This window comes from Myotis myotis, unplaced genomic scaffold, assembly GCF_014108235.1.
Source record: "Myotis myotis isolate mMyoMyo1 unplaced genomic scaffold, mMyoMyo1.p scaffold_m19_p_3, whole genome shotgun sequence".
Lineage (NCBI taxonomy): Eukaryota > Metazoa > Chordata > Mammalia > Chiroptera > Vespertilionidae > Myotis > Myotis myotis.
In genome coordinates this window covers 119,311,666-119,335,787 of record NW_023416335.1, presented here as the reverse complement: position 1 = coordinate 119,335,787, position 24,122 = coordinate 119,311,666, and the positions used below count along the sequence as shown (strand labels likewise).

Sequence of the window (24,122 nt, the reverse complement as noted above, 5' to 3'; positions counted from 1 at the left end):
TAGCTAAGTTGGTTAGAGCAAGTCTCGATATGCCAAGGCTGCAGGTTAGATCCCTGGTCAGGACACATACAAGAATAACCAATGAATGCATAAATAAGTGGAACAACAAATCGATGCCTCCCCCCTTTATCTCTCCCTTCTTCTCTCTCTCTAAAAATCAATAAATTTTTAAAAAAATTTTGTTATAGAACCTAAATGCCTGTCAGGAGAGGGAATGGATATTAAACATGGCCATTATGTAAGTTTAAAAAATCACACAAAACAATACCATGGGTTGTTCTCAGACACACTGCTATATGTATGCGGTCTGAAAAGCTATAACAAATTCATGATAGTGTTCACCTCTGAGGACAGGAGGGGAATAGGATCGGCTGTGAAGATCACAGAGTATTTGAACTTTATCTGTTGTAACTTTTACTTCTTTCATGTCAGAAACAAAACAGCTATGGCTAAACTGCTCCTATCAGCTCTGGATGGTGGGAACTTTGTATATCACCTTCTTGCCTTTCTGTATTTTTCCAAAAGGCACGGTACAAATCAGTGGTATAAGATCAGCTCTTTTGTGGGAAAAGGTGCCAGGTGCTTGTTTACATGTAGCTGACTGCTGGAAGGGGAACAAGGAAGTGTGCTACTTAAAAATAATAATTATAAGGAGCAAACAAAAAGCGTGGATTGAGAAAGAGCCTGCTGTGTTTGGAGAGGAGGGTTAGTACAGGCCGGCCCTCTAGGCCAGGAGGACCTCATGTTCCTAGGAGAAGAAAGGGCTTTTCTTTTGGTTTTTCTGAATCTTTGCTGCAGGGGGGCAGGGTGGAGGGCTAGAGAGAGACATGCAGGCTGAGAGCTGGGAGCAGCCAACAACACACCAATTATGTAATGGACAAGGCAGGAGAAAACACTGAAGTATCCAGTGTGGCAAAGATAGGTCTGTTTTAGGGTGGTGAGAAGGGAGCCCAGTGGCCAGGCAAACTTTCAGATGGTTATCCTGTTTTCAAAGTCAGAGTGTTCAGCAAGAAAACAAAAACAAACAGTTCAGTTGATAGAAAACAGACTAGAAAAATTTAACAACAAACATAGGTGAACCTTGAAGACATTGTGCTAAGTGAAATAAACCAATCAGAAAAGGACAGATACCATGTGATTCCACTTCTATGAGGTGCCTAAAATAGCCTAATTCAAAGAGACAGAAAGTAGAGTGGTGGTGGCCAGGGACTGGGTGGGGAGGGGGGAGGGGGGGAAGGGAGGTTTAATGGGGACAGTTTCCATTGGAGAAAATGAAGAAGTTCTGGAGATGGATGGTGGTAATGGTCGCATAGCAGTGTGAATGTACGTAATGCCACTGAACTATACACTTAAAAATTATTAAAATGGTAAATTTTGTTACATTCATTTTTTTAAAAAGTTACCAACTAAGCTGACTGACAATTTTGACAAGCCTAAAACCTTTAACTAGACATTTAAAGTACAGTGCTTAACCAGTCTTATTATTGCCTTATGGTATTTAACCAAACCCACCTTTATTTTTTCCTATAAATTTTCTGCCAAGAGTGTGAAATACAACTTCGACATTCATATATATATGTACGTATATGTACACACACACACACACACACACACATTACTGACAACACATACATAACACAACAACAAAACCAAACTAAAAATAACCCGTAAGAGAGGAGGGAAGGGAGTCTTACTCAGGTTTCCTGCACACAAGATGGAAACATCCAAGAAAACCATTTCTGTTTTCTGCAACGGCCGCCAGGAGAAAAGCTGCAGCTATGAGACCCCCCTCCCCCCCCGCCACACACACACACACACACACACACACACACACACACACACCTTCCACGCAAAGCTACACCCCTCACTAGCATTCAGGTGGATGGCATTTCTCTGCTTTTTGACCTTTGGACCAGCGTCCTAACTGAACTTCTTTATTTTTATTTTTTTTTTTGAAGACAGTGTCATAATATGTGAGTGGTGTATCTCAAGCTCTGGGCTATAGGGAGAGTCCTGGTCTTTGGACTCTGAACAGAACTAGGGCAGAGGGAGTCTAGTATCTGGAAGAGATATTGTTGTTGCCTTATGCCACCTAACACTGGTTTTGTAACATTCTGCATCAATGGCCCAATCCCCGCTTGCCCCAGTGCTAATTGGCCCTCTTGATTCTGGTCTCCTTTTGAATTAACAGTCTGAGTGAGTCAAAGTGCCCTGTGGCCTGTCCCCCTACTGGCCCCACCAGTGAGAGGGCCCTCCGGTGTGCCCAGAGGAGGCCTGTCCTCTGGACCTCAAGCCTCCCACCCAGGGTCACAGGATCCGCACCAGGTCTAAGGCCATGAAAATGTCACGGCCATCAGACTCAGATGACGACAGAGAAATGGAAATACCAGACACTGATTGGGAAACCTGGCTAAAATATTCCTAATCTAGCTTGATGCTTGTCTAGAAGAACTTTTACTTCAGCTGTAGTTTATTTGGCTGGCAAATAGGAGCTCTGGCTTAGGGAGAGGATCAGGGAGAAGTAGACTATCACAACTGGGTACAATTTGAATCCTTGACACGTTATTTTTTTTTTTTTTTTGCTTGTATCACCCTCAACTAATCTCTAATAAATTGCCAGAAACATCACAAACTCTTGCTTTCACAGACCGAAGAACCCCCCACCAGAAAAAAAAATCTTACTTTTCTGGTGTTAACAGAAAAAACAGGGCTTGTTCTGGAGTCTCACACATCTCCAAAAACACAGGCTGGAAGTGGTATTGGGCTTCTTCGAATCTGACTCTCTTTCTGGAAGAACTTGAAGAGACAAATGCTAATATCACATTCCGTCTGAGCGCTGGGAATTTGAGAGTGAAGGGAACCAGCTCCCGAATGAGGGAGAATAAACCAAGACAGGAAGGGAGCCTATAGGCCTTTGCAGTTTTCCTTGGAGACATGGTCTGGAGGCAAAAGATTCTTCACCTTGGAAGAACCACGTTACCACCTTCTCTTCACTCATTTTTAGCTTGATCAGTGCCTGCCTATGTTTTTTGCTGCATACAGTTCTCTACACTGGCACCCTCCCCTCTTATTTATTCCCCTCTGTTTCTATCCTTCCCCTTTTCACCTTAGGATATATAGGGCTTCAAAAAAAACAATGGTCAATGGAGAAATCCCAATGATTAGATCAGTCAGTCACCATGCATTTATAGAGCACATACTTTAAAAATCACTACAGGTTTAGACTTTGTTCCATTAATTTAAGAATTAAATTTCCTGCAATGGCCGCCAGAAGAAAAGCTGCAACTATGAGACACACTTGCCCCCGACCCCATCACCACACACACTCCTTCCACTCAAAGATACACTCCTGGCTAGCGTTCAGGTGGACGGCATTTCACTGCTTTTTGACTTTTTTACCAGTGTCCTAACTAAACTTTTTTTTTTCCCCTGGGCAGTGTGGCACAGATGGCTGGGCGTCCTCCTGTGCACCGAGAGGCTCCTGGTTCAGTTCCAGGTCAGGGCACATGCCTGGGTTGCAGGCTCGATAGGAGGCATGCCCATCGATGTTTTTCTCTCCCTTTCTTTTCCTCTCTCTCAAAAAATCAATACAAATTTTTAAAAAGGCAAAGAGATAATATCATTTGTAAGTTTAATTTATTGGGGTAACATTGTTTAATAAAAATGCATAGGTTTTAGGTATACAATTCTACAATACATCATCTGTATATTGTATTGTGTGTTCACCACCTCAAGTAAGAGATGATATCATTTACATCTCATTTGAAAAGACTTCAACTAAGTTATAATTTTTTTCCTAAAAATATGTTTTTATTGATTTCAGAGAGAGGAAGGGAGAAGGAGAGAAAGAAACATCAATGATGAGAGAGAATCATTGATTGGCTGCCTCCTGCACAGTCCCTACTGGGGATCAAGCCTGCAATCCAGGCATGTGCACTGATCATGGAGTTGAACCATGACCTCCTGGTTCATAGGTTGACGCTCAACCACTGAGCCACATCAGGCAGGCTATCTTTTTTTTTCCAATATGAAGTTGTTGGTGTGTTATCAGATGATGCCTGGTACAGTGTTCTGACTCATGAGTCTCCAGAGGGCCAATACACCTGCCACCTGGTGAAAGGTCAGCCATGTTGCCCTCACTATAATGACGTTGTCCTGGTAAGTGTAGAGCTCATTTTACCCTGTGGTTCTCCACCACAGCACCAATGTCTTAATCTTGAAGTTGGAGCAGCATAGCTTTTCCCTGAGATTCAGATGTGCTTAGCTTTTCACCTGTTAAAAAACATTTTTAAACAAATAAATAAAAAACATTTTAAGTTTACCAATATAGCTAAAAAGACATTGTTTCCTCCCATTACGTTTTCTAGATCCTAAAAGTGGATGTTCCTAGAGATCCAGGTCTCCACCATGTCTCCACTAGGCCCATACCAGATCCACAACAGGAATTAGAAGTACCTCGCTTTTGGGGCTTTTGGCTATGATCAAGTGTAGGAATAAGAAGTACACAAAAACTTCACCCTAAGTCCCATTGCTGCCTGGACAATAAAAGGAGTTCTAGGGAAAGTAACCTCACAGGATGATCTGATCATAAATTCCTAACTGGGCAGGTCTTAGTGTATAGTCATGTCCCAGGCATATGCGTAACTTCGTTAGTAGTAAGAGGCTATCTTTGCCTTAAGTAAGCCTTGTCTTTTGTTTCTGTGCAGCCAGGTTAATACCTCTTTAAAATGCTTCTTTGCAGACCCCTCTTTCTAAAGGTGACCACTTAGGAAAAAAAAAATCTTGCTAACTATCCTGTAATTGGATTCCACTTTGTTTTCTCCTACAGTCATGTAATCTTCTCTACATCCTACCTTAATTTCAAATGCATAAAAGAAGCTGCAAACTGTCATCCCTAGAAGCATTTTTCTCAGTCTATTGAGACCTTGCTCCCAGGCATATCCTGTTTGACTCAGATAAAGTCAAAACATTTTGTACAGGTTTGGACGTTTCTCTTTTCTTTCTTCCTTTCTTTATTGATTAAGGTATTACATGTGTCCTTATCCCCCCATTTCCGCCCCCACCCCACTCACGTACATGCCTTCACCCCCCGGGTGTCTGCATCCATTGGTTATGCTTATGTGGACGTTTCTTACGTCATTGACAGCTGTCACTCTGGTTCCCTGGGGCTCTGCTGATCTCTCCATAGTTCTCTCTCTCATGTTGACACCTTAGAGCTGGGTTTTTACTTGATTTCCCTAACTAGGCTTCTAGTTTCTTGCTGAGATTAGAGACTGTAGTGCTTATGTCTGCCCAGTGTTGGTTCCTTTTGCCACCCCTCACTAGCTTTATGTGATTCTGGTTGACCACATCTCCCTCTTAATCCTCAGATGGTAGAGTGTGAGTCTGTGACCTAGCCTGGCCAGTCAGAGGATTCTGTCCCCCATGGTTGTGGTAGCAGATTCAGGGAGAGCTATAGAGTCCATGGCAGACAAATCAGAGCCTTCTTAGACTTTTTTTTTTTTTTTTTTTTTTTAACTAAAGCTACCTGGAAGATTGGTCTCTGTTCATTAGGGATGCTAAGCTTGGAGAAAGTGAAACAGGGACAGCTAGCAGCCATCTTGCCCTTCGCAACAGAGCCTGCAAGCAGGGTAAAGCCAAGCAGAGATGAGCAAAGTTCAGAGATGGTGTTTGGATTGTATTATTATTTTCAATTTTTCACTGTCTTTCTGAAGTTATATATATGGAGAGATCTATTTATTTATTATCTATCATCTATTATCTATCTAATCTTTTGCCATGTGACTTTGTAGTGCCTCCCACTAGAGTAAATGGAATATACTTCCCTTCCCATTAACTTTGGACTTAGCCATATGACTTGCTTTGACCAACAGGTTGTGGATGGAAATGACCAGTGTGCCCAGTCTAAGCTGAGGCCTTAAGAGTTTCCACCAACCATTTTGGATCTTCTACTCTCTGTCATGAGAAGAACAGGCCCTAGAAAACTGTTCATTCTTCTGCTTTGGTCCTAGGATGAAGACATGAGGCACATCTGTGGTTAACTTGAAGCCTGAACTCCAGCTGAGCCCAGCCAAGCCTAATCAATACAATATTAGCTTAATCATAGCCAATCTGTTAATCTATGAGCATGAAATAAATGTATGTTGTTATGGGCCATTGAAATTTTGAGGTTACTTGTTATATAGCATAGAGATTTAGGGGTTACTTGCTATATAGTATGATTATAGCAAACCTGACTAACATAGATGGTAAGTGAAAAACAGTTCTGACTACATCATTTAAACCTCTGGATCCCATTGCATCTGAAGTCAATGCCACCCACTTATTGAGTTTCTGTTGTTAGGAACCAAACAAGTCCTCACCAATGCAAAAATCTTTTCTAAGCTCCTAGGATATAGTCCTATTACCTTGACAAATCATTACCAAATCCCTCTCCCACAATGTTGGCTCTGTATACCAGATGAGATCCTGACACAAACGGTCAGATCATCAGCTATTATACTGTTGCCACAGCCTTACCTTTAATCTCACTCAATAACTAACACTCCTAACCCAGTTACTATTTCCAACTCCTGTAATCATTTGTTCCTTGTCCTCAGCGCTGACCTCTGCACTAACTGTAGCTGAACTTGCCATTACCCCTGGATGTCGCCCTTTTGAGGTCCAGCCTCTGCGGCTGAGCCTGTTTCTCCAGCTGCTTTGGTCTACTTAGTATTTGGCTACACCCTTGCCCACAAACATACACATCTCAAACAGAATCCATTCTTACTGTGAGAATGTCAATATGATAAATATCAAAATATAAGTGCTAGATAAAGCCCAGTCGGTGTGGTTGAGTGTTGATCTATGAACCAGGAGGTTACGGTTCAATTACCAGTCAGGGCACATGCCCAGGTTGCAGCCTCAATCCCTATTGTGGGGTGTGCAGGAGGCAGCTGATCAGTGATTCTCTCTCATCATTGATGTTTCTCTCTCTCTCTCTCTCTCTCTCTCTCTCTCTCTCTCTCTCTCTCTCTCTCTCTCTCCTCTCCTCTCCTCTCCATTCCTCTCTAAAATCAATATAAATAAACGCTAGATAAATATTTCTCCTTAATTTAGGATATTATCTTTGACTTTACATAAAATGGAATGTTTCTTTCTAACCTACCTGAATCCTATTCTGGAGTTAAAATCATGAAGACAGGAAAATCTGAAAATGTGGATCAGTGTTGTCAAAATCTAGAAGTGGAAGAATGGAGAGCAAAGATGGTGGGTGTTCCTCCTTGGAGCAGGTGCATAGTGCCAATAAAATTTGTATCTTAGCCCTGGCCAGTTTGGCTCAGTGGATAAAGCATTGGCCCATGGACTGAATGGTCCTGGGTTTGATTCCAGCCAAGGGCATGTACCTCATACCTCGGTTGCAGGATCCAGCTCCAGTCCAGGTCGGGGCCTGTGTGGGAGGCAACCTATCGATGTGTCTCTCTCACATCAGTGTTTTTCTCTTTGTGTCTCTTCCCCTCCCTTCCACACTCTCTAAAAAATCAATGAAAAAATGTCCTTGGGTGAGGATTAACAAACAAAATTCAAATCTAGCAGGGATTATTTATATAACATAGATGACTTAGGCCAAAATTATAGGTTGCTCTTCAGACTCCTTAATTCTTCTTAATATATATTTATACAATACATATACAATTTTCAGAAATGTTTATGATTTTTAAAAATTTAAGCAAAGCCCCAGCTGGTGTGGCTCAGCTGGTTGAGTGTTGTCCCATGCATGGAAATGTCACCACTTTGATTTCCAGACATGCCCTGGTTGCAGGTTCAATCCCTAGTCAGGGTGGTATGGAGGCAACCTATTGATGTTTCTCTCTCGCATACATATTTCTCTCTCTCTCTCTCTCTCTCTCTCTCTCTCTCTCTCTCTCTCCTTTCCTTTCTCTAAAAAAATCAATTAAAAAAAGTAAAAATAAAAATTTAAGCACAGATATGGTAATATAAGAAACACAATTAATATCACAACGTCTCTATCCTCCCAATCCAAGATTTCTAATGGTTACACTCATATGTGCCTCATCTTCTTTTCTTCTCCAAAGAAATAAAACATTATGGATGTAGCTAAAAATCCCTTTAACCACCACTCTTGGTCTTACTCCCTTTCTGTCTTCATGCTATGAACAGATATGTTTTCCTTTCTATTTTGAATCAATGTGTTTTTACTGTTAATGTTTTTCATGTTGTTTTGCAATTTGTTTTTAGTCCATTATGTTTGAGATCTGTGCACACTGATCCACATAGAGCTAGTTTAATCCTTTTAATGAAACACAATATTACAATGTATGCATATACCATATTTTACATATCCATTCATCTACTGTAGCAATTCTCAACCTTTTCATTTCATGGCAAACATAAACTAACTAGAGGCACAATGCATGAAATTCGTGCAAGAGTAGGCCTTCCTTCCCCCGGCTGCCGGCACTGGCTTCCCTCAGCATCCGGGACCCGGGCTTTCCTCACAGCCCTGGCTTCGTCCTAAAGGTTGTCCGGCAGGAAGTCTGGTCTAATTAGCATAGTATGCTTTTATTACTATAGATTAAATTTTGCAACACACCAAAAACTATATTATATTTTTGCCAATCTGAAAAAAAAAGGTATAATTTTGATTCATTCACACTGGACAACTATTGTTGTTTGGGCTGCTATCATTTTTTCTTATTTTTTATTTTGACAATCTAAGGGAAAAGAGGTCAGTGCCCCTGACTAAATAGTCAGGTATTGTATGTTTTAAAAATTCTTGCAGCCCTAGCAGGTATGGCTCAGTTCGTTGGGCATTGTCCTGTGCACCAAAAGGTTGCAAGTTCAATTCCCAGTCAGGGCACATGCCCAGGTTGGAGGCTGGATCCCTGGTAGGGAATCATAAGGGAGGTGCAGGAGGCAGCTGATCGACATTTCAGTCTCATTATGTTTCTCTTTCTCTCTTCCTCTCCCTCCCTCTCTCCCTAAAACTCAATAAAAATATTTTTTAAAACTCTTGCGGCACAAAGTGAATCCATATTTAGATTACTTAAAGCTTTACCAGTTTCTTTGTTCACCATTCTTTCTATATTTCTTTTGTTCTTTGTCAGGGACATTTACTTTTTCTTTTGTATGCATTTATATGTGTGTGGGAAAGAGACCATGTAAGTAAAAATACATGACAACATGCACATACTGCATTATTTATGTGTGAATAATATGATATCTATGATACATTTCAAAATAATCTAGGAGCGACATAAGTGGATGAGGTCATAGGTGAAATTAGACTGGCTGTGTACTGACAATAATTAAAGTTGGGTTATAGGTGCAGGGAGTTTATGCTACTTCCTCTATTTTTGTATACGACCGAAATTTTTCATACATGTTAAAGAATTTAGAAAAAAGGGAAAGCACTCTACTGGTAGCAGAGGTCCTGGACCCCCTTACTCAACTGGCAGCTGACTAGCTATGTCACTTTTTTAAAGCCACTCCCTTCCTCTGGGCCTCAATTTCCTTCTCTCTAAAATGATCAAGGTAGAGCAATGATATTTAAGATCCTTTCCTGCTTTGACATGGTAAGAGATATCAAATCTTTTTTGTTAATATTTGTTTTTTGAGATATAATTCACCATTTTATTTTATTTTATTTATTTATTTTTTCAGCCAGTTTGTGCTTCATTGACGCCGCGATGCTCAGGCCTTGACCGCGTACTTCCGTAGGGGGTATAGCCGCTCCTTCCATTGCTGCTTCTTGGTCTTCAGGTTCTCTTCATGCTTGTTGAGCCGGCGGCGCATGGCGCGTGTTTTCTCAGGCCTCAGATCCAGGGGCTTGCACTTCTTGCCCTTGTAGAATTTCCTGAGTTCTCTTTCTGAGTCTGGTTAATGACAGTAAGAACACGGGAGATAGACTTGCGAGCAACTCGGATCTTAGAAAGCTTGGAAGCTGAGCAACTCGGATCTTAGAAAGCTTGGAAGCTGCGCCGTCTGTCACTTTGGCTACGCGCAGCTGGGACAGCTCCACCTTCAAGTCGTCCAGCTATTTGAGCAGCTCCTCCTTCTTGCCGCGAAGGTCCCGAGCCTTACTTTTGGCCATAGCTGAACACCCCGCCGCCGCCTGCTCGGAGAGCTCACCATTTTAAAGTGTACAATTCAGTGGTTTTTAGTATATTCACAAGGTTATACAACCATCATCACCATCTAATTCTAGAATACGTTCATTACCCCCAGAAGGAATCCCATACCCGTTAGCGGTCATTCACCATTCTTTTCTTCCCCCGTCTCTGGCAACCACTAATCTATTTTCAGTCTCTATGGATTTGCCTGTTCTGGAAACTTCTTATAAATGGAATCATACCACATGCAGCCTTCCATGTCTGGCTTCTTTCACTTGGCAAAATGTTTTCAAGGTTCACTCATGTTGTAGCATTTATCAGTATTTCATTCCCTTGTTATGGCCAAATAATATTCCTTTGTATCACTATCCCATTTTGTTTACCCATTTATCAATTGATAAATATTTCAGTTATTTATACTTTTTGGCTCTTACAAATAATACTGCAATGAACACTCATATACAAGAAATCCCTATAAATGTATATACACTGTAACAGCTGGTAGCTCGATTTTGAAAATGAAAAGTATTTTAATAAACACTGACTTTATAATTATTCAAAGTGTGTGTATACATTTGGGGGGTGGATTCCCTGTATATGTTTTTGTGTGAACATATCAATTTAATCATTTTAAACCTAAAGATAATGGTAGGTCATATAGCAACACCATATTAACTTTTTGAGAAGCTGCCAGAACTGTTTTCCATATTGGCTGCATAATTTTACATTACTACCAGCAATGCATGAGGGTTCCAATATTTTCATATCCTCACCAATACTTGTTATTTTCTAGTTTATGTTTTTGTTTTCACTATTTTAAAAATCTTTGTTGTTGCCGAAACCGGTTTGGCTCAGTGGATAGAGCATCGGCCTGCGGACGGAAGGGTCCCAGGTTCGATTCTGGTCAAGGGCATGTACCTGGGTTGCGGGCACATCCCCAGTAGGAGATGTGCAGGAGGCAGCTGATCGATGTTTCTCTCTCATCGATGTTTCTAACTCTCTATCTCTCTCCCTTCCTCTCTGTAAAAAATCAATAAAATATATTTAAAAAAAAAATCTTTGTTGTTGAGAGTTTTACAGATGTCTCCCCATTTTTGTCCCCATTGTACCCCTCTACCCAGATCCCGCCCCACCCCAGGCCTTCACCACCCTATTGTGTTCATAGGTCATGCATATATGTTATAAGTTCTTTGGTTAATCTCTTCCCATCCCTGCCCCCTTCCCTCTGAGATTAGTCAATCTGTTCTATGTTTCCATGCCTCTGGTTATATTGTATTCATCAGTTTATTTTGTTCATTAGATTCCTTGTTCATTTATTTTGATTTTTAGATTCAATTATTGATGGATATGTACTTATTGATATTTTATTGTTCATATTTTGTCTTTTCTTCTTTCTAAAGGAGACCCTTTAACATTTCATGTCATACTGCTTTGGTGGTGATGAATTCCTTTAGCTTTTTCTTGTCTGGGAAGCTCTTTATCTGACCTTCAAGTCTAAATGATAGTTTTGCAGAGTAGAGTAATCTTGGTTGCAGGTCCTTGCTTTTCATCACTTTGAATATTTCTTGCCACTCTTTTATGGCCTACAAAGTTTCTGTCGAGATATCAGCTGCCAGTCATATGGGTCTTCCTTGTAGGTAACTAACTGCTTTTCTCTTGTAGCTTTTAAGATTCTGTTTGTCTTTAACCTTTTGCATTTTTAATTATGATGTGTCTTGGTGTGGGCCTCTTTGGGTTCATCTTGTTTGGGACTCTCTGTGCTTCCTGGACTTGTATGTCTGTTTCTTTCACCAGGTAAGGGAAGTTTTCTGTCATTTTTCCAAATAGGTTCTCAATTTCCTGCTTCCTCTCTTCTCCTTACAGTACCCCTATGATGCAAATGTTGGTATGCTTGAAGTTGTCCCAGAGGATCCTTACACTATCCTTTTTTTATGGTTTTGGGGGATTCTTTTTCTTTTTGTTGTTCTGATTGGTGTTTTATGCTTCCTCATACTCCAAATTGCTGATTTGATTCTCTGTGTCCTCTTCTCTACTGTTGATTCCCTGTAAATTATTCTTCATTTCAATTAGTGTATGCTTAATTTATGACTTTTTTATGATGTCTTATGGTACCTTTTATGACATTGACTTACTCTCTAAGTTCCTCAAAGTAGTCACTAAGTCCCTTGAAGCTCTCATTAAGATCCTTGAACATCATTATAGCCATTGTTTTGAACTTTGTATCTGTTAGTTTGCTTGCTTCCATTTTTTTCTGGATATTTCTCTTGTTCTTTCATTTGTGACTTTTCTTTGTCTCCACATTTTGGCTGCTTCCCTGTGTTTGTTTATATGTATTAGGTAGAGCTGCTATGACCCCTGGAATTGGTAGAGTGGCCTTGTGTAGTAAGTGTCCTGTAGGACCCAGTGGCTCAGCCTCCCCAATCACTTGAGTGGGTACTCTAAGTGTACCCCTATATGGGGTGCATGCACTGTCTTGTTATAATTGAGCCTTGTTTTCTGTTGGCATCACTGGGAGGGATTGACCTCCAGGCCAATTGGCAGTGTGGACCAGGTGCGACTACAGTGGAAGAGCTGATGTGCAGGAGACACTCCTATGGAGCAGGACTTGCTTCAATGGCACTTTGGTACTCTCCGAATCTGACCTTTGAGTGTGTTGCTCATGGATGTAGTAGGGTTGTAATCTGGCATGGTCTGAAGCTGATCACCAGGTGCACTGGCTCTGGGACCTCCTGGGAGGTTCATAGTCAGCTACTGCCTGTGCCCTGTCTGGGGCCACCTGACATAAGCTACCGAGCGATCTGCAGATGGCTGCTACTTGTGTTGGCTTAGAGGTGCCCAGGAGAGGCCAAATGGTGAATCAAGGCAAGCTGCTGCTAGTGCCTGGCATGGGGCCTCTCATTGATATGTATGGGGCACTCTGAGGCCAGCTGCTGCTTGTTTGAAAGATTTTAGAAAAGTCTGAAGCCTGAGCCAGGACAGGCTATTCATATGGAAGGACCACTGCAAACAACTTGGGTGGCGCTGCAAATTAGGTGGGGCAGGTTCTCAGGAAGTCACCAGGGCCAGGTGAACAGTGTGAGCCAGGTAGATGGAGACTCAGATATGGCACCTACCAGTCAGCTCTGTGGCAAGGGAAGTTTCAGCATAGAAACAATGACCTCTGCCAGTACTTTTGTCTGGGAGAAAGCTGCCCCCCAGTTCTGTCCTGATGCCAGACAATTCAGTTCCTCCCAGTATGTCTATAAACCCTTTCAAGCTTCTGCTCCAGCCCTGGAGCTCAGAGGGAGTGTGTAAGTCATTGTGCCAGCCCTTTAAGAAGAACACCTGGGACTCCAGCAGCCTCTATGTCTCTCAGCCACAATTCCCACTGTTTCTTTCTGCTCAAAGTTGTGTGGGGACTTCTTTTCCCAGCACTGGAACCCTGGGCTGAGGAGTCTGGTGTGAGGCTGGGACTCCTGGGTCCTCACGTAGACCTCCACAGCCAAGGTATCTCTCCTGATTTAAAAAAAGAACCGCAAAAACAACAACAAAAAAAAACCCAAGAAAAAAATAAAACCACTATATGTGGGTCTCAGCCCATTCCACACCTTCGTACCTCCTACCAATCTCAATGTGGCTTATTCTTTAATTCTTTAGTTGTAGGACTCCCATTCAGCCAGATTTCAGGCAGTCCCAAATGATGGTTGTTCTGTGGGTTAGTTGTAATTTTGATGTGGTTGTGGGAGGATGCGATTGCCGTATTTACCTACGCTGCCATCTTAACCAGAATGTTTGTTTTCATTTTTTAATTATAGTCATTCTACTGTGTGTAAAGTGGTATCTCATTGTTATTTTGACTTACATTTCCCTAATGACTAGGATGTTGAGCATCTTTTCATGTGCTTATTGGACATTTATAGATCTTCTTTGGAGAAATGTTAATTCAAATCCTTTACCCATTTTTGTAATTGAACTATTTGTCTTTTTATTGCATAGTCTGCATACTAGATCTTTATCAAATATACAGGGTGTCTCAAAAAAGTGTACACACACTTTAACAGCTGGTAGCTCAATTTTAAAAATGAAATGTAGCCCTAGCTAGTTTGGCTCCGTGGATAGAGCATTGGCCTGTGGACCAAAGGGTCCCAGGTTCAATTCCGGTCAAGGACACGTACTTTGGTTGCAGGCTTCTCCCCAGCCCGGGCCCTTGTCTGGGCTCATGCAGGAGGCAAAAAATCAATGTGTTTCTCTCACATCGATATTTCTCTCTGCCTTTCCCTCTGTCTTCCACTCTGTCAAACTGCAGCAGGAAGGCCAGGGAGGTTTGGGGGGCAGAGGGAGGGGGATAAGAGATCAACCAAAGGACTTGTATGCATGCATATAAGCATAACCAATGGACATAAGACACTGGGGGGTAGGGGAGGCCAGGGGATTGTCAAGGGCGGGGAAAAAAAAGGACACATATGTAATACCCTTTGTAATACTTTAAGCAATAAAACAATAAAAAAAAATATCAATGGGAAAAATCCTCAGGTGAGGATTAAAAAAATAATCTATAATAATAAAAGCATAATATGCTAATTAGACTGGACTTTCCGGATGACCTTCCAGACGAAGCTGCGGCTTCGAGGGCTGCGGCAAGCTACTGCAGCTGCGAGGGCCGAGCCTCTTGCACAAATTTCATGCATTGGGCCTCTAGTAATAATAATAAAAATAAAGAAATTTTAAAAAAGAAATGTATTTTAATAAACACTGCCTTTATTAATTATTCAAAATGTGTGTACATGTTTTTTGGGCAGACACCCTACATGATTTCAAATATCTTCTCCCATTTTGTTGCATTGTCATTTAACTTTTTTGATACACAAAAGTCTTTAATTTTGATGAAGTCCAATTTATCTATTTTTCTTTGGTTCCTTGTGTTTTGTGTTTTAGATATCATATATAAGAAACTGTTGCCTAATATGAAAACAGGAAGATTATACATATATCTTTTCTAAGAATTTTAGTTGTAGCACAAATATGTATATATATATATATTATGGATTTCAGAGAGGAAGGGAGAGGGATAGAGAGATGGAAACATCAATGAGAGAGAAACATCAATTGGCTGCCTCCTGCATACCCCTGACTGGGATCGAGCCTGAAACCCAGACATGAGCCCTGACCAGGAATCGAACCAGTGACCTCCTGGTCCATGGGTCAAAGCTCAAACACTGAGCCATACTGGCTGGGCCTTTAATCCATTTTGAGTTCATTTTTGTACATGATGTAAAATAGGGGTCTAAATTCATTATTTTGCATCTGGATATCTGTTGTCCCACTATCACTTGTTGGTAAGTTGGTATATTTTCTTTCTTTCTTTCTTTCTTTCTTTCTTTCTTTCTTTCTTTCTTTCTTTCTTTCTTTCTTTCTTTCTTTCTTTCTTCCTTCCTTCCTTCCTTCCTTCCTTCCTTCCTTCCTTCCTTTCTTTTTTTAAATATAAGAAGACATGGTGGACTTCTGGTCAAGATGATGGAGTAGGTACATGCAGTATTCACTACTTCCCAGAATCACATCAAAATTACAACTATACTACAGAACAACCATCATTCAGAACCACCTGAAATTGAGCTGAAGTCCTATAGCTATGAAATTAAAGAATTCACATTGAGACTGGTAGGAGGGGCAGAGGTGTGAAATGGGCTGGTTCCATGACCATGTATAGCAGATAAAAATAAGGAGGGATACCTTGACTATGGAGGTCCCCCCTGAAGAGTAAGGAGTCCCAGTCCCACACCAGACATCCGTGCCTAGGGTTCCAGTCCCAAAAAGAGAAGTCTCCAAAACTTCTGGCTATAAAAGCCAGTGGGAATTGAGGCTGAGAGAGGCCGAGGCTGCTGGAGTCCCAGGCAGTTCCTCTTAAAGGGCTTGCACATGGACTTACTCAGACTCACTCCCTCTGAGCTCCAGCATGGGGACAGAAGCTTAAAAGGCACCAAAGACCTACAGGGAGGAACTGAATTGTCTGGCATCAGGTGAGAGGTGGAGGGGAAGCTTTCTCCTAGACAGAAGTGTTGGCAGAGGCCATTGCTCCTTTGATGAGCCTTCCCCCACAGAGCCAGCAGATAGGTGCCATATCTGAGACTCCATCAACTTGGCTTACACTGTTTGCCTCACTCTGATGATTCCTTGAGGCCCCACCCCACCCACCTTTTGGGCCTAACCACACTATTTCCATAAGAATGGTCTGTCTTGGCTCATGCTTCAGATTTTCCTAAAATCTCTCAAATGAGCAGCATCTGGCCTCTAGCAAATTGGCCCCAAGCCTGGCACTAGTAGCAGCCAGGCTTGGTTCACAGTTTGGCCTCGCCTAGGCACCTCCAATGTTGGGGGCCAGATGTAAGCTGGCAAGGTCCTTGCACCTGAAGAGGCTAGCAAGGCTGGGACCCTTACCCACACAGTTTTCCCAGACTTGTTTGGATGGCGATTATCAGTAGAATGAGAACAGCCTTTCATGGCTTACCAAGAAGTTTGTAACTATTTACTGAGATATGCTGTACTGAGAACTTGTCCTTCTGCTGGGTCTCTCCCTTAGAGATTAAGAGGAACAAAGGATACATTCCTCTTGACAGACCTCCTATTCAGTGTGTTGTGTATAAATAGGATTGTGTGGCTAATAAAGTTGCTGTAGTTCCTCGAATGAGCTGCAGTCCTCCTGATCCCGCTTTCCTGTCTTTCTTTCTTTTCTCAATTCCCACCTCCCTGCCTCAGCCCGGCTCAACCTGTCAGGCTGGCCCTGACACTCCAAGCTCAGTACAAGAAGCAGCCATCTGCAGATTGCTTTGTAGTTTATGCCTGGTGGCCCAGGGCAGAACACAGGCAGTGGCTGATTTTGGCCTGTATGTTCTGGGAGGCCCCTGAGCCAGTTTACCCAGTAGACAGCTTCAGACCATGTCAAAACACTACCACCCAACCACCTCCCTAAGCAGCACACTCAAGGGAAGACTCAGTGGGAACCAGAGCCCTGCTGAAATAAGTCCTGCTCTGTGCAGTGTGTCCCTGCACAGGTGATCCTCCAAGGTGGTTGGAGTTTGGTGGTCAGTGGTCACAGCCAGTCTTTGCAGCTGATCTGATTGATGTGCCATCAGCAATCAAGACTCAACTACAACAGGAGGGTGTGCAGCCCACACAGGGGGCACACTTTGAGTGCCCAGCTGGGGCTATAAGGGAGGTTATGCCACTGGACCCTATAAGACACCTACTACATTAGGCCATGCTACCAAGCCTGAGAGACATAGCTGCTCTACCTAATATATAGAAACAAACACAGGGAAGCAGTCAAAATGAGGAGACAAGGAAACATGGGCCAAATGAAACAACAGAACAAAGCTCCATTTAAAAAACACACTAAACAAGCCCTAGCCAGTTTGGCTCAGTGGATAGAGCATTGGCCTGCAGAACAAAGAGTCCCAGGTTTGATTCCAGTCAAGGGCACATACCTTGGTTGCAGGCTCCTCCCTGGCCCAGGCCCTGGTTGGGGCTTGTGCAGGAGGCAACCAATCAATGTGTTTCTCTCACATCAATGTTTCTCTCTGTCTTTCTCTCTCTCTTCCACTCTCCCTAAAAATCAATGGGAAAATATCCTCCGTTGAGGATTAACAAAACAAAATAAAACAAAAAACCTAAACAAAATGGAGATAAGCAATCTATTAGACGTAGAGTTAAAAATACTGATTATAAAGATGCTCAAGGAACTTAATGAGGACCTCAACAGCATTAAAAAAAAAAAAAAAAAAGAACCAGTTAGAAATTAGGGCTATACTAACTGAAATAAAGAATAATTACAGGGACTCAACAGCAGAGTAGAGGACACAGAGAATCAAATCAGCAATTTGGAGTATGAGGAAGCAAAAAATACCCAATCAGAACAAAAAAAATAAAAAAGAATCCTCCCTCCCATAAAAAAGGATAGTGTAAGGATCCTCTGGGACAACTTCAAGCATACCAACATTTGCATCATAGGGGTACTGTAAGGAGAAGAGAGGAAGCAGGAAATTGAGAACCTATTTGGAAAAATGACAGAAAACTTCCCTTACCTGGTGAAAGAAACAGACATACAAGTCCAGGAAGCACAGAGAGTCCCAAACAAGATGAACCCAAAGAGGCCCACACCAAGACACATCATAATTAAAAATGCAAAAGGTTAAAGACAAACAGAATCTTAAAAGCTACAAGAGCCAAAACCGGTTTGGCTCAGTGGATAGAGCGTCGGCCTGCGGACTGAAAGGTCCCAGGTTCGATTCCGGTCAAGGGCATGTACCTGGGTTGCGGGCACATCCCCAGTAGGAGATGTGCAGGAGGCGGCTGATCGATGTTTCTCTCCCATCAATGTTTCTAACTCTCTATCTCTCTCCCTTCCTCTCTGTAAAAAATCAATAAAATATATTAAAAAAAAAAAAAAAAAAAAAAAAAAAAAAAAAAGCTACAAGAGAAAAGCAGTTAGTTACCTACAAGGAAGACCCATATGACTGGCAGCTGATATCTCAACAGAAACTTTGTAGGCCATAAAAGAGTGGCAAGAAATATTCAAAGTGATGAAAAGCAAGGACCTGCAACCAAGATTACTCTACTCTGCAAAGCCATCATTTAGACTTGAAGGTCAGATAAAGAGCTTCCCAGACAAGAAAAAGCTAAAGGAATTCATCACCACCAAAGCAGTATTACATGAAATGTTAAAGGTTCTTCCTTAAGAAGGAGAAAAAAAAGATAAGAAAGATGAATGGTAAAATGGCAATAAATACATATCTATCAACAATTGGATCTACAAACAAAGTGGACAGTATAACAGAAACAGACTCATACATACAGAGAACTTTTTGTTGGTTCTCAGATGTGAAGGGGGTTGAAGGTGGATGCATGAAAAAAGTGAAGAAATTAAGAAGTACAAATTGGTTGTTACAGAATAGTCATGGGGATCTAAAGTACATCTAGGGAATATAGTCAATAATATTCTAGCCTGCCCTGTGTGGCTCAGTGGTAGAGCATTGACCTATGAACTAGGAGGTGATGGTTCGATTCCCCATCAGGGTACATGGTTGAGGGCTCCATCCCCAGGTTGAGGGCTCCATCCCCAGTGTGGGGTGTGCAGGAGGCAGCCAACCAATGATTCTTTCTCCTCATTGATGTTTCTATCTCTCCCTCTCTCTTCATCTCTCTGAAATCAATAAAAATATGTTTTAAAAGGAAGTATGAAGGCACATAACAGGGGTAATGTCTGACAAAGGTTCTGACAATTGACAAAAGCATAATTGTAGTTATTAACCAAACTGGGGTTAAGAGAAGAAGCCAATTTAACTGTCTGTTAAATTGACAAAAGCATAATTGTAGTTATTAACCAAACTGGGGTTAAGAGAAGAAGCCAATATAAACATGTGACCAAATTCTCTAGAGCTAAGTCACTTCCCAATGGAGTGGCATTATAAATTCTTAGACATGCTATTTATAAAATGTCTTGAACCAGCTGGAGCTCTCCTGTGGCCAAACCCAGGCTTGAAAAGCATGTATCAGTGTGGTTTGAAAAATGGTTTTAAAACAGGGAAAGTAGAATAAAACAGAGAGATCCAACAACTATTTTTAGTATCAGCAGAGTTTTAAGTAGTCTTCTACTGTTTGCTTCTATTGTTAACAAGATCTTCTATAATCATTTCTTTGGACTTTCCATCTCCAAATTTCTTTTTTTAATTAATTTTTATTCTTACCTGAGGATATTTTTTCCATTTATTTTTTTTTTAAAGAGAGTGGAGGGGAGAGAGGTGGGGAAGAGAGAGAGAGAGAAACATCAATGTGAGAGAGACACATTGATTGGTTGCCTCCTATTCGCACCCCGTCTGGGGCTGGGGATCAAGCCTGCAATTGAGGTACATGCCCTTGATCAGAAATTGAACCCGTGACCTTTTGATCTAAGGGCCAATGCTCTAACCACTGAGCAACTTGCCAGGGCCCACCTCCAAATTTCTTAATAGGCCAATTCAATCACCTTTCCCTACTGGGCTTGACATCCAATTGGCATGGTGGCAATATAAATTAAATATTGTCTTGATCTGCACTTGTTTTCACACAACTCTGGTATGTTCTAAGGTTATTTTCATGTTTCCTGTGTGTGAGTTTCTCTTCCCCCAAATAGTTGTGGATTGTGTTATAACTTGTTTCTTAATTGGCTAAATTTAAAGAAACATGAGCTATTTAGAGATGCTACATTTAGTATTTATTTGATGAGTGAACTAGTGAAAAGCAGTAGGTCTATGAAGCTAAGAAATTTATTGCAGAACTTGAATAACTTGATTCTGAGAATGGGTGATTAAGATGTCGGTGTGGAGAGAGGGGGTTATTAGGGAAGAAAGAATCTGGAAAGTAAAGGCAAATATGCAGTTCCCTCACCAAATTTGCAACATCTATATTGATTTTGCTTTCAACCTTTACATATTCCTTTGCGTGCTTCTTTAATTGCTAGTTTTACTCATTATGTGACAATTGGATTTTCACATATTTTACTTTTGGTGTGTTTATTCCATAGTAACTTTTAAATTCATACCCTTGATGTCTAGCATAGTTCTTATTACATAGTAAATATTCAATAAATATTGTTAAATGAATGAATGAGTGAATGCTATTTAAAAAAGTTGAATGATGCCCTAACCGGTTTGGCTCAGTGGATAGAGCCTCGGCCTGCGGACTCAAGGGTCCCAGGTTCGATTCCGGCCAAGGGCATGTACCTTGGTTGCGCGCACATACCCAGTAGGGAGTGTGCAGGAGGCAGCTGATCGATGTTTCTCTCTCATTGATGTTTCTAACTCTCTATCCTTCTCCCTTCCTCTCTGTAAAAAATCAATAAAATATATTAAAAAATAAAAATAAAAATAAAAAAGTTGAATGATATTTTGAAATCACACTTAGACACTACTAAAAGACTTTAAGACAATTTTGCCTTCCTTTTCTACCTTCCCTTCTCTCTATCAACATTTATTGAGCACTCAGTACAAGCCAAGCACCATGTCATATGCTGGAAACTACTGTGATTTACTCTTCCACCTTGAAATAATTTGGCAGTTGATGAAAACCTGTAATGTTTGTTACTTAAAAGTAGCCAGTTCTTTTTTCTTTTTTAAATTTTATTTTATTGTTTAAAGTATTACAAATAGTAGTACATATGTCTTCTGTTTTTCCCATTGACCTCCCCACCGGCCTCCCCTATCCTCCAGCACATGCCTTCACCGCCTCCCCCAACCCAGGGTCTTGTGTCCATTAGTTATGCTTATATGCATGCATACAAGTCCTTCGATTGATCTCTTACCCTCCCAACCCTCCCCGGCCTTCCCGCTGTAGTTCGACAGTCTGTTCGATGCTTCTTTGCCTCTGTATCTGTTTTTGTTCATCAGTTTATAATGTTCTTTATATTCCACACATGAGTGAGATCGTGTGGTATTTATCTTTCACTGACTGGCTTATTCTTTGCGGTTCTCTCCATGGACCATGCCCGTGCCTTTCTCTCTCCCCCTTCCCCTAGGTATGTTCTTTTTCTCTCTTTCTCCTAAGCTCCAAGGGCCCTTCTTTTGCCTCTGTAACTTGTTTCCTGAGCCAATTTCTTTTATAGCTCACTTCTTCTACCTCTGTGACTATAAATAAAGCCTTCTTGCTGGGCCAGCATAGCTCACTGGTTGAGCGTCAACCTGTGAACCAGGAGGTCGAGGTTTGATTTCCGGTCAGGGTACATTCCTGGGTTGCGGCCTCTATCCCCAGTGGTGGGTGTGCAGGAGGCAGCTGAGCAATGATTCTCTATCATCATTGATGTTTCGCTCTCTCTCTCCCACTTCCTTCACTTCCTTCCTCTCTGAAATCAATAAAAAATATATTTTAAAACTTTCATATATATATTGCCAGTTCTTGGATTTGATGACACGGTGCAAGTGTAAGGCTTACAGTTTTATTATTGCTCTGAGGTCTACACTTCCTAGAGCAGGGGTGGGCAAACTTTTTGACTCGAGGGCCACAATGGGTTCTTAAACTGGACCGGAGGGCCAGAACAAAAGCATGGATGGAGTGTTTGTGTGAACTAGTATAAATTCAAAGTAAACATCATTACATAAAAGGGTATGGTCTTTTTTTTTTTTTAGTTTTATTCATTTCAAATGGGCCGGATCCGGCCCGCGGGCCGTAGTTTGCCCACGGCTGTCCTAGAGCCATTAGTTTAAAAAAATAAAATTTTTAATAGTGATAGCTGGTTTACAATTTTAAGGAACCAGTGCCTGGAATAGGCATCCTTTACCTGGGATTGAGTCACACACATAAATGTACACTCTTAGAGGAGCAGGGGCATTCTTCTGGCAACTTGTAAATATGTTGTATATATTTATTTCTTCTGAAAATGTTAATAGCGACTCTGTTTGCTTTACTCACTACAGAGTCGCTATTGGTCTAATGGTTAAGTTCTTGGGTAATTAATAGTTATAGTCCTTCTGTTTGAGTCCTGGCTCTGCTGTTTAATAGCTGTGTGATCTTAAACAAGTAATTTCACCTCTCTGCTTCAGTTTCCTTGTCTGTAAAATGGAGATAACGTCAGTACTATGCCATATATATGTATGTAATCCTCACCACAACCCCATGACATAGTGCTATTGTGTATATATAATTCAGAAAATGCTCAGCATATAGAATTCTTTCTATATTAACTATTGTTATTACAATTATTACATAGTTGTGGCATTGATGATAATAATGGTGAAAATTGTGATGACTTAAACCTTCCTAAAGCCACTAAACACTAACTAAAGAGTGAATGAAAATGAACTACTACAAGAAATGTTGAATAACCAGCTGACCATTCCAGGTATTGCTAAGATAGCTTTTTCCTTCTCGTCCTATTTAAGGCCAGCCAGACTCTTAAGCCTGGAGAATCTGACTTGACTTCTGAGATGAATTAGGTTGAATTAGAGTGGCAAAAACAATTTGCTTTTTAAATTTCACTAAAATGTATACTGATTCTATTTTTCAGCATGGATGGAACTGACTCATTACAATGGTTCTGTGGTTTATTTTATCCCATGAAATGCACATTGTTGATGCTCTGCCAGTAATAAGTGATGAATGGGGAAATGTTAACTTTTGATTAGCTATCCTAAAGCTTCTCTCGTCCAGTTCTACCACATACAATTAGAGAAACAATTTACTTAAGTCGTCATTTCCACATACTGACTTCCACTGCTGAAAGGGTTAGTCGAATTAGATTAGGTTAGAATTTGTTCCAAAGGTTTTTAACTTTTCCCAGCTTTACATGACCAAAGCTTTCTTTAGATAATTGAATTTCAGGGTTATCTGTTTACCTTTGTTGGGATTTTGCCTTCTCAAACGCCTGAGAGTGATTTCTTTCCCCCATGTATTATTTTTGAGGTCTCTCCTTTTTTCCTTTTCCCCCCTATTTTTCTTGATCCCTTTCTTGCACAAATAACTGCCAATTCTCACATGCCTGCCCCTAGGAATCTGCTTTCTACCATGGCTGCTTCTCTCCCTGGGCTCTGCCTCTGGAAACAGCCACTTGGGGAACTCCTAACCCAAGAGTGCCCAGTAGAAATTGTGTCAAGTATTTTATTCAGATGCTGGCTGTCTAGCAGACTTAAAATCCAATAGGTCTATAGATCATTGCTTGAATCTCTTCAAGAGTGGAAGACTGAAGCCTAAGGCCTAACTCCTATGGCAGTGTAATTAATTTAATACTTTTTTTAAATTATAAGAGAAAGTTTATTTAGAGGTAGTAGACAGGCCCTTGTAGTTTAGGAGAGAAAAACGCAGAGGTAACGACGTCCTTGGGGGCGAGGGGGGGGGTTAGGGGGGTAGGGAAAGCATGGGCATGTTCCCAAGAGGGAGAACATGCCTATTGCTGTGTGTTTTTTATTTTTTTGTTAATCCTCAACCGAAGATATTTTTTCCATTGATTTTTAGAGAGAATAGAAGGGAGAGAGAGAGAGGTGAGAGAGACACATCAATTGGTTGCCTCTT

General features: G+C 41.2%; 1 pseudogene; it reads right to left on the bottom strand.

Moving 5' to 3' along the window:
• Nucleotides 1–9,693: 9,693 nt before the first annotated feature.
• Nucleotides 9,694–24,122, bottom strand: part of LOC118650567 — a 44,479-nt pseudogene continuing 30,050 nt past the window's right edge.